Consider the following 9,648-nt stretch of genomic DNA (forward strand, 5'->3'; position numbering starts at 1 on the left):
AGTTAAATGCAATACATATGGATGCTTTAGACTAGCCAAACAAACAGCATATTTTTGGAAGATGGTACATAGGCATAACAGGCGCACTCCACAAAGACAGTGAATGAGACAGAGACGGGTGAATTTCAGATATGGTAAAGATTAGTACAAAACACTCATTTCCAGGATTGTGCGTGTTACAGACTGACAGCCCAACAACCTTGTTGTTATAACAATCTTCTTACACAGTGATTATAGTTAATGCAAAACAAATACCTATGATGGAGTGCTGCACTCTCCCCTTGTCTTACAGAACTACCCACACCTAACTAAACACACCAACTCCAACAGCAGAATACACAGAATGCTTGGTTTTCACAATTTTCTTTTCTCCAAAACAGTGTGGTCTCAGTGTTACTGTATTTAGGCAGTGGAGCCATAGTTCATCTTCTCATAACAAAAAACTTTTGGGCAAAGCCTAAAATAATGGAGAGGGGCAAAGCCCCAAAATAGGGACCAATATTAAATACTGCTTTTATAAACTTAGAAAGTTGCTAGAATAACGAGATGTATGTTAGTATACATTTTCTGAAGGATGTGAAGACTGAAACTGAAACTCATGTCATTATTTAGTGGCTTCAGTTATCAGTGATTTGTCAGAAAAAACACAAATTCTATGAGAAACAGTCCAAAAATATGAGGCACAAATCTGAACATTCTGCAAAATATGGACATTTGAGAGGTATGATGGGGTAATAGTAACACAGCCTTATTATGAGAGTGCAGGGAAAACACTGTTCATTCAAAAAATATGTCTTTTATGCAAAGCTGCAGTTTTCATTTTCAATTATTAGACATGATCCTATATTATTTACTGTGTAGCATTTTAATTTTGCTTGGAAATGAATTGATAAAGTGTTTGGCTAGGTTCTGCAACCTAAGGATTGTCAGGGTCCACTGATGATCATGTGGTACAAACCAAAACCATAATTCCATTCATCTTCCTCTTGTGTAGAGCACCCACCACTTATTACAACCATGTGCTTACAAGCCAACCTAATACCCAAACCACATCATTAAGACTGCTTGCTCAATCGTTTCTGCTAAAATGCACCTCGTATCAGCTACTATGCAACAACAAAACTCATTAAAATCTATATCAGGATATAGTACAACTTTTCTATAGGCTAAACACAAAGTTAAGAGTGACAGCAAGTGAAGGGCATCTTCTCAGTGACTGCAACTACTGAATACCCTACATTCACTTGTCTCAACAAAAACTTTACTTCAGATACAGCAAGCCTCAATGTCGCAAAGTCTAATATAAGACAGCGACAACTGCACAGTGTTAACCGGGGGATCGTATTGCACAGTATTCAAATAGCACCGTATTTCTGTGCAAAGCTAAGGATGCACAACAGCAGCTCCACTTGTCATGCATGGCCATGCAAATATGAAAAACGCATATGTGCTTTCACTGCCCAAAAACAAGGTTCAAACAAAATGTATTTTATACCTTAAAAAACGTTTTCCAAATGGAGAACTAACAAGAACTGTCAACACCACTCCCTTTTTAAATTAGATTACTGAAATCCTGCTGTCCATAAACCGGTCATCTCAGTACCAATGCAGCAATCAGCATACACATTTTAATTTGTCAAAAAATAACAGAGTTGACACAAAAATAGGCAAAAATGATCTCAGGATATCATAACAGTTGACAAAGACAGCTATATTTTTAATTGCATGCATTAATGCCTCTATAACAGCTACAGAAATAAATATGATGTGATCGAATAAACAGTTCTAATACATTCTGTTAACTCAACACTTCTACTGAGAAAGTGAAGGGTTTGCAACAACTGTATGAGTTCTAAAGTAAATGCTTACCTCCGTGCCAGCCAGTTAATCTTTCCCACAGCAACAGATCTTCCGAGAGGGTAGTGGCTAGTTCCTAAGAGTGCAAAGGACCTAGGAACGTCCTGGTATCACGTGGCTCAAACGTAATGACGTTCAGCGCGTAACTTTTTATGTACTTTTAAGGTGAGAAGATTGTTTTAATAAGTTTAGTCGATTATCCTGGTTCAAGTAAACACATTAGAGTATATTGTTTGAGCTGTATAACAAGTATTGAACTTTGTATTATGCTTAGCACAATACTTCTCAACCTCTCAGCTCAAATAAATCTGAGCAAATACTAAAATAATTATGAGAAAGGCCCTAAAACAGTGACAAAATTTAAACATTGTTCTTACAAACTTAGCGCGATTGTTTATATTACGATGCACAAGAACACGCAGTAGCAAGCCCCGCCCCCGGTCTGCTGTGGGCGGACATTGTAATTATAATTAGTAAATATAATTTTATGATTATATTAAGTGTTATTGGCATGACAGATTAAAAAAGATAAACGGCTTAATACCTAGGACCCCCCACACACACACACACGCACGCACGCAAAAACAGGCACACGCACACTGACTCACTCTCTCCAAAGGACTATAAGGCAGTGAGATTAAAAGTTATGTAGTCATCATAAATAAATGGGCATTTTCCTTCTTCCTCAACGCATGGGTTCAGGGTTGTCTAGATGGGGAGAGCTTTGGTATTTAGCCAGATCATCAGTCAATTTTAATAGATTAGCCGTTAATAATCACTAAATATCAAGGTACTGGTGAATGATGCAGGCTTCGGTGTTAATGTGAATATGACTAATTTATGATCTGATTTGACCAAGGAGGAGACTACCACAGGGGTGGACAGCACAGTGATACAGCAGTTTGCATTGCTGCCCCACAGCAAGGGGTTCTCCAGTTGGATTCTCAGCTGGGAGATAATATAAACTGTGCATTGAAAAAGGACATAATTGCAATAGTGGATACATGGAGATCAAAGCATAGTTTATTGTCGGCATAGAGTCCCATATCCCTAACCAAAAGATCTACTTTCAGGGTTATGTTGTCATTGTGATAGTTACACAGGGTGTCTTATTTGCTGAAGGCTACAGTTGCATATTTCTTGGCATTCAGTTCATAGGTGTGCACTAGGCTAATGACCACAAGGACCTTCTTAAACTCAGCCATTCATCCCAAATCTCTGACAAGTTTTGTTACCATTGAAAAGTGTAAGGAGGGGCTTAGGAGAATAAACATTTACAAGCAACGGTCTTAGAGATGAATGATTTACTGACTGCCTATGTGCATTGGAGACATAGGTGCCAAACCAGGGATGAATTTCCTGTTCCCTATTCAATTGTTTACACTTGCATTGGGTTAGGGAGGAACTCTGTTTCACATGGATAGGGAGCCTGTTCCAGAGAAGGGGTAGTCTCTGGGATACATACCTGTTTCTCCAGCAGGTCCTATTTATATCACAGGCAAGGTTTAAGTCTTTAGAACAGGTAAGTCTGTTGCTCTTTGTTTTGCGGATATGCAAGAAGTCCATCAGGGTGGGGGTCTGACAACGACTTGTATGCTAGGTATAGAACACTCCTCAACAGCCTGTAGGAAACAGAATGCAAAGACAGGGCTTCGAGGTAGTCTACATAGGACATGTTATGCGTGCTCTTTATTCTTGTAGTGAGGAACCTCCTTGGACGTTCCATTTGTTGGATGTACCTGGTTAGGTACATACCAAAGGGGGTGTTGTGGAACCATGACCTCCATGGACCTAGATACCATACCTTCCTCACTACTGTATACAAGTGATGGTCACAGGCTGGATTACTGTCTGTGTGTGTCCCTAGGTCCCTTACTACTGGGTCAAATCTCAAGGGTGTGTTTTAGTCCTTGGATCTGGCATCAGCTGTTCATTTCAGGCAGGCCTTCTTGGAGGATCTTCATGTCTTCAGAGGAGTTAACCTTCACTGCAAGTTTGCAGTAATCTGTAAATTTTGTCAGCCATAAGCTCGTTGCATTGGCTCTGACCTTTGAGAAATAGATGCCAAAGACGAGTGGCCCAAGGACTGAACCCTGGGACACTCTGTTGATGCAGATCTTTTTTAAGTTGATGGTGCCACCCACCCATATTCCCTGGGTTCTATTATGAGCCAGTTTGCTAACCAAAGCATTACACAGGGATTTGCATTTAGTTGTGAGAGTTTATCTATTATCCCTGAGTGTGGAATGGTATTAAACACCTTTGTGAGGTCTAGATGTGCAGTGTGCATGGGTTTGCCCTCACCCATTGCATTAGTTACTTTTTCAAAGAAGTCTTCTAGGTAAATAGGTAGGATCTGTCCTTGATCAATGGCTTGAATGTCTGTAGATTTCCATATACTGCTGTCTATTAATTGTATAACAAGCCTTTCCATAGCCTTGTAGTTGGTCAGGCTTATTATTTTACAATTACTTGGGTCTGTTGAAGCCCCACCTTTGTATGAGGGGTAACTGCAGGTGTCCCCCATTTCTCCAGCACAAAGCCTGTTTTAAGGCTGATACTGAATAGCTTTTGCAAGGGCTCTAACAGGTCATGTTTCAAGCTGACCAGTGGACAGCCAATATGTTGTCCATCCCCATTGTTCTTGGCCTTGGACTGTGCCTTAATAACTTGCTCTTGGGAGATTTGTTGGGGGTAATTTCAGATAATGGTTTGGGAAAAAAATCTTAATAGAATGAGGGTGAAGTTTGCACTAAAGTTATTGGCTAGTAAATTTGCTATGATCTCTGGATCTGAGTAACTGATATCATTTACTATTAGTACTGAAGAGTGCTTGGCACTGTTTCTGAAGTTTCTAACATAGTTATTTTTGGTCATCTAGATGGGGAGGGCTTTGGAATTTAGCCAGATCATCAGTCAGTTTTAGTAGATTAGCTTTTAATAATCATTAAATGTCAAGGTACTGGTGGTTGATGCAGGCTTCAGTGTTAAGGTGAATATGACTAATTTATAATCTGATTTGACCAAGGAGGAGACTACTACAGGAGTGGATGGCACAGTGGTGCAGCAGTTTGCGTTATTGCCTCACAACAAGAAGTTCTCCACTTTGATTCCCAGCTGGGGTGCCTTCTGTGTGGAATCTGCATGTCCTCTCTGCGTCCTTGTGGGTTTTCTTCAGGTGCTCTGGTTTTCTCCCTCATTACAAATACATGCATCTGGAGCATTTCTTCCCAGGGCTTTGCTGAAAACTTGCTCATTCCAAGTTGGACTTTCCCTGTAAACAAATGTTAAAAAAATAAAATAAAACTGCCCCATATTGGTTATGACCAAATCAAGGATATTATCTTTTCTGGTAGGAGTATAGGCTACCTGGCCCATTAAGTTAGCATTTATGAAGTCCAGAAATTTCTAGACATGTTTGAGACTGTATAGGTCTTCCAGTTTATATTCTGGTAATTGAAGTCCCCTAGTAGAATGGTTTTAGGTTTAATACATAGGGACTCCAAGCTGGTCATATAAAGGGTGTGAGCAGAGGGGGCTATAGAAGGGGTCCCATATTTTGCTATGATAAAGAAATGTGCTTCTTTTGATAGTAATTTGGACATGAAGAAGTCCAGGTCATTATCTTAGCTAATGAGTTTGGAAGGGAATATTTTTTAAGAATATGGAGACACCACCACCCCTTGTGCCTTTGTCTGAAGGATGGGACCCTGAACGTGTGATATGCATTGAATCCTTGCAATACTGGGGTGCTGTCACTGGTCTTGAACCAGTTCTCCATAATGATGCATATATCAGTGTTTTCCAAGGCAAGCAGTGCTTGGAGGGAATGGATTTTTCTATTTAGGCACCTAGCATTGAGCAGCAGTACCTTAATGTTATCCAGAATTTGTGTTGTTATATCAAAAGCTTTAGGAGACTGACCTTACCTAAAAAGATACTATGGGGTGGGCAAGGCCTTAGCCAATATATAAAAGCATTGAAGTGAGAGGTGCAGGCCATCCTGGCAAATCGGTTTGGTCTGTCTTCCATTTCCTCACAAGTTGATATATATTATACTCCTTTCAAGTGACACCTGAAACTAAGCAGATTGTTAAAACCAATAATTTTTTGTTCATAATGCGGTATCATTTTTGGTGATAGTAGAATGCTGCTTAGAGCTAGGTTTATACCTGCCTGAGACACATATACTGAGAATTCCTTGATGCTTGTCTCTATGTAGTCCAGAGAGGTACATCTCAAGTTATTTACCCTCACATGTATATGACTGTGTCATATGTGCACCGGTGGTGCACTCACTTGAGTGTGAGGGTGATACAACAAATACTGGCACAACACCTGATAAACAGCTTACCGTTGTTCTCTTCTTGCACAGCTTAGTGGGTAGTGCATGTGTGTGTCAAATCGTGGCATCAACAATGACTAGGATTTTGAATATGCAGCGCATTGCCTTATGGGCCTTTGAACTGTGTCAGTGTGACTGATTGATGTAAGTTTCATAGTGGACGCTGCTTTGGTGAGTGCAATGGTGGGTGTTGTTGTGGTGAGTGTAGTGGTGGGTGCTGCCTGTGGTGAGTGCTGTGGAGGGTGCTGCCTGTGGTGAGTGCGGTGGTGGGTGTTGTTGTGGTGAGTGCAATTGACTGACAATGACTGGATAGATTATAGGTTATGTATAATATTTGCAACTAAATTTATGTCAATATGGTTTATATTCATTTATGTAAATGCATGATTGCATATGTCATATGTGATAATTTAATAAAGTTGTTTCTTGTTGGAAAAAAATCTGGCAATCTGAAGAGAGAGACACAAGAGATTTAGAATAAATGGGAAGCCTCAGCGTTCAGTGAAATATCACTACTCTTACTGTTTTTTTCACTTAACTGGTGAGTCAGAATGGTGTGTGCCATCTGGGGTTTTGGTGCTGGCTCTATGTGCTTGGGCAGGCAGGTGTGATCAGCACTGGGGACAGTGTGAGGTGTGGAGTTTGGCTGCGGCAGTTCACCTGGCAATGGGTAAAACAGATGTCCTAATGTAACATGTGGAGCAGAAGGGAAAAAGCCCACTTGATTTTCAGTGTGCATATAGACTGTGAATGCAGGGCCTCATGATGCTTCTTACTTTTTTGGGTTTTAAACTGGAGGAGATTTAAAGTTACCCCAGAGATAATTGGCTTGTGGAAGATGAGCATTCATAGCACTGTCTGTGTTTGATCCTTCATTGTTGCCTCTTCCTTTTATTGTGACACAGAATTCACTAAGCATTGGGTTGTTCTCACACTAGTGGGGAATATGAGCTGAGATGTTAGTACAGGTTGGTTTTGTTCCGTTGATGATTTATAGCAATACTGGTAAGTATGAGAGGGAACTGCACATTCAGAAAGTTGGTATAAGTGCCTGGCTCAAGAGCCAGTGGTGTGAAGTACCATATTTGGGGCTTATGACAGAACTCTTCTAAGTCCAAATCCTGCCTAAAGTAGTGATGCTGTTGCACTGTCACTCTCTTATTGGTCAAGGAGAGCCAGTTACAAGGTCAGTGAGGAGTACCAGTCATAAAGGGTATGGGTCATAGATGGAATAGTGCCACTTCTCCCTGCTTGTGGGTAATCTGTGCTAAATCTTTCATAGACCTGTGTCTGTGTCAAGGCTTCATGCAAGGAATGTACTGAGAAGATACAATCTATTAAAAGTTGGCCCATGAGCCAAAGTTTACTATCAAAGTCTGTGGAAGTCCAGATGAGGAAGGATCTGATTCTCTCTGGCCAGGATGAGTTCCTCAAGATACGTCTGGGTCAAAGAGTTTGACTCCTGTTGGATCTAGTGGTCCTAAGGGTACTGATGATCCAGTACAGACAGTCATCCTTCAGGAGGACTGAAGGTTGGGTGGGACCCTTGGTACATCTTGTGAAAGTGCAGTAGGTGCCTCGCATGGGCCTTCTGAGTTGTGTGTTTCCTCCCAATGTGCAATGGCCTTGTTCTACTGAGCCAGGAAGGCTGTTGCTTTGGTAGGACCTGAATGCTCTGTTCAGGGGGAGTTCCATAAAATCAGCCTGAGTCAGAGGATTTGTTTCTAGGTGAGCGCAAGGACCTGCCCAATCTGGCAGAGTTAATAGCCCCCGGCTAATAGCTGTGGTCTGTGGCTAGGATGGGAAAGGTGTAGACAGGCATGGAGAGCAGGACTGTAGATTTGCAGGTCTGTCTGGAGAAAATCATGTATTCTGGGAAATGTGGTGGTCTGAGGTGGGAAAGTAGTGTTGCAGCTTGGCAGAAAGAGTAGGGAGATAGGAAGTGGTGGTCTGGGTACTAGAAATTCCACGGGAGGTGCAGTGACCAGTGGCTGGGGCAAGAATTGTTTGGCTGAGCTGGAAGAACAGAGTGGTAGGGGGTTGGTACCTTGGAAGGGCAGCTGCCTGAGGAAAATACAGATCCCCTTTGAATGGTTAGGTGTACATCAGAAGTGAGGGTCTAAGTATTTTATTTTTTGGATAAGAAGCATGAACAATTATGCAATTGTGTGTCACTCAGTACAGGAAGTACCCAGTGTTCTCAGTGGTGGTGTGGTTACAGCCCAGGGTGGAAGACATGTGGAGCCAGAGACTTGGAAGTTCCATGGAGGAAGAGCTCCTCTATGTGCTTGAGAAAAGAGTGTCATAAATAAACAAGGACAAGAGGGTGTCTGAGGATGCAGATTAGGGCAGAGATCAGTGTCAAGGACAGGAATGATGAGACAAGGCTGAGAAAGTGTGGATGTGGGTGAGCACACAAAATTTCAATTGCCTGTGGAAAAACTCAGCATCTGTGTCACGGCTGCTGTAAGGTGGAGGCTGGATAGTCTAAGTATTTATTTACTGGCCAGAACCCTAACACAGTTATGCAGTTGTTTGTAGCTGAGTGTGGTTCCCTGTGGTCACTAATGCTGTGGGTACGGCTCAGGGAGGATGCCCTCAGGGAAGTCATGGTCATGGAAATTCTTATAGGAAGAGCTCCTCCCTGCAGCTGGAAAGTGGAGATACAAGTGCAAAATTCCCTGGGGATGGCAGTGGTGGCCTGCAATTTGTACAACACTGGTGCATTCAAGAAGGGAGGCCAGGCTTGAGGGGGCCAGAGTCCTGGAAATACAATGGCCAGGAGAAAAATTCAGTCCTTTCCAGTTGGGTGTATGGTGAAGACTGGGAGTCCAATTGTTCATTTATTTACTGGCCAGAATCCCTTGGCAGTTATGCAGATGTTTGTGTCTAGGTGTCTAAAGGTTCCCAGGGGTCAGTAGCTCTGATTCCTGGTGGTATGGGCCTGGCCAGGTGTATAAGCCCAGAGAGAGTAACATTCAAGTATGTCTCCTGTGATGACCCTCCACTGGACTAGTAATCAAGAAGCCTCAATCCTCACCACTGGTAACAGCGGGGGAAATTCACTGAGAGGATGACAAGTACACACACACATTATTTCCAGATGCAGCTCTCTGCATCAAGTGAAATTTCCCTTAAGAGCACACAAAGACCACAGTCAGTCCAGGGCTTATTTCTCCCTCTTCCTCCAGATCCCCAGTAAGACTCCCTGCTGGCACAGCTATAGAGTTAAGATCTCAACTGAGTGACCAAGACAAGACCTCCAGCACCCTCTCTATCCAACCAGTGCTTTGTGTCCCTGTCCAAGTAGCGGACACACACACATACTCTTTGAGGTTTGATTTACACACACACACACACACACACACACACACACACACACACACACACACACACACACACACACACCTGGGAAAGGCTGACACAGGATTACTAGCTATGCCCCC

General features: G+C 42.2%; 1 protein-coding gene across 2 annotated transcripts in view; it reads right to left on the reverse strand.

Moving 5' to 3' along the window:
- Window positions 1-2,381, reverse strand: part of SETD3 (SET domain containing 3, actin histidine methyltransferase) — an 829,217-nt gene extending 826,836 nt beyond the window's left edge. The window contains exon 1 of one of the 2 annotated variants that reach the window (XM_044074604.1): window positions 1,870-2,381. The gene's annotated coding sequence lies outside the window, so the exon portion shown is untranslated. The remainder of the gene's footprint in view (window positions 1-1,869) is intronic. The other variant, XM_044074603.1, reaches the window with a different exon arrangement.
- Between the last annotated feature and the right edge of the window lie 7,267 nt (window positions 2,382-9,648).

Source organism: Protopterus annectens, chromosome 6.part0, assembly GCF_019279795.1.
Source record: "Protopterus annectens isolate FY-2018-M chromosome 6.part0, PAN1.0, whole genome shotgun sequence".
In the NCBI taxonomy this organism is placed as follows: Eukaryota; Metazoa; Chordata; order Ceratodontiformes; family Protopteridae; genus Protopterus; species Protopterus annectens.